This window comes from Buceros rhinoceros, unplaced genomic scaffold (assembly GCF_000710305.1).
Source record: "Buceros rhinoceros silvestris isolate BGI_N320 unplaced genomic scaffold, ASM71030v1 scaffold1621, whole genome shotgun sequence".
Classification (NCBI taxonomy): Eukaryota; Metazoa; Chordata; class Aves; order Bucerotiformes; family Bucerotidae; genus Buceros; species Buceros rhinoceros.
Window position 1 is genome coordinate 41,462 of NW_010392287.1, and position 1,962 is coordinate 43,423.

A 1,962-nucleotide genomic window follows, 5' to 3' on the forward strand; every position below is an offset into this window, starting at 1 on the left:
CTGAACTCTTGATAATACAGGTAAGAGCGATTATTTGGAACTTGTTATTAGTAACGAGGCCACGCTGCAAGTTGCTTTTAAGTACAAAAGTAGACTTAGATGATGATTTAGAGGCTCAGATAAACCTTGCTTATGAAAAATTTTAAGCTGTTCCAAATAATGAAATTTTGGTTAAGACAAAAAGCCCCAAAACAAAACCAAACCAACCCAGCTCACTCTAAACAAGCTGGGATCGTTTTAATTTTCTTTTCTTTTTAGTAGCTTGAATAGTGCTGTGTTTTGGATTCCGTATGAGACTCATCCATTCACATTTTTAGTTGTTGCTAAGGAATGAGCAACTTTTCAACTTCCCACGACCTGCTGGTGTGCAGGAGCACAAGAAACAGGGAAGACACATGGCCAGGACGGCTGACCTGAACCAGCCAAAGGGATATTCCATACCACAGGAAGCCATGCCCAGTATATAAACCGGGGGCAGCTGGCCAGGAGCGATGGATCACTGCTCAGGCATCAGTCAGTGCATCGTGCCTCACTTGTCCTTTCTTGGGTGTTATTTCACTCTTTGTTATATTCCTTTTCATGACTATTATTGTCATATTTATTACTCTATTTTATTTTAGTTATTAAACTGATCTCAGCCCACGAGTCCTACTTCTTTTTCGATCCTCCTCCCCGTCCCACTGTGGGGGGAAGGAGTGAGCAAGCGGCAGCGTGGTGCTTGGTGCCCGGCTGGGGTTAAACCATGACAACGAGCAACGTCTTTTGAAACACTTCCATGATGGTGTTGTCACCTCAGCCTTCTGTACCCCTGTCTGAATGTGCCCGGAACAGATCAGAAGGCTCTGGAGATAATTCATGCTATTTTTAAGACTGGGTAAGCCAGAGATAGGAACAAGAGAAGGATAAAGATTGTGGCAGGCAGCGGAACCGGTAATTTATTCTCATTCCACTCTATTCATCTTCAGATTCAGTAATATGGGGCCTATTACTGCAAACTCAATCAGCACTTTGGCTGTTGAAGTTTCATCAGTCCAATAAAAATCATTTTTATTTCTGAAGGGCTGCGAGTTTTGTCTTTTCTGCTGTTTCCCTGTGAGATATGAGTAAAATTGAGGAAGTTTAAAGACGAAACTTAAAAGGTCCCTTACTAAAACCATAAAAAAACTCTAAAGGAAAACAAAGAATAAATAAATAAAGAGTTGTGCCAGGTTGCAATGGCAGTAGGCATGGCCAATGCGATAAAAGTTTAACTAAACTGCTTTAAAACATTATCTTATGTATTTCTTAAATAGATTCTATATGTGTTTTCATACCAAAGAGTATTGTTGTATTTTGCCAGGTTGCAATGGCAGTAGGCATGGCCAATGCGATAAAAGTTTAACTAAAACTGCTTTAAAACATTATCTTATGTATTTCTTAAATAGATTCTATATGTGTTTTCATACCAAAGAGTATTGTTGTATTTATAATATTGTTACTGCTAAAAGACATATGCTTTGTGTTATTAAAATACGCAAAATTAAGTGTTTTAGCTTGGCTCACAAAGGAAACAAGGCTTTGGCAACTGCATTTAGTGTCTCTGAAATTCTAGAAGAATTTTCAACTCTTCAGGCCATTTTTAATCAACTTTGAATGAAAGAATTTCGAAGATGACTAAGATCACCTCATCTCCACCAAGATCAGTGCCAGGGCAGTCACACCCCGGTAAGGAAAGGCAGGCACTGGCCCAGTTGCTCTATCTATTGCCGAGGAGAGTGATGACAGGCCACCACAGCTTGTCAAATCCAGTGTATAAGCAGAGGGGCCCTACAGTTCTTGATCCCCGCTCTCAGGTGCCCTGTTACCAGAGATGATTTCGTAAAGGTCAGTTACTGCGTGGTTGCAAACCCCGTGAGTCTGGGGATCACTCCTCCCCATTCCCTTACCTAAGCTACCTATCACGGCAATGTACTGGTCCTTTCT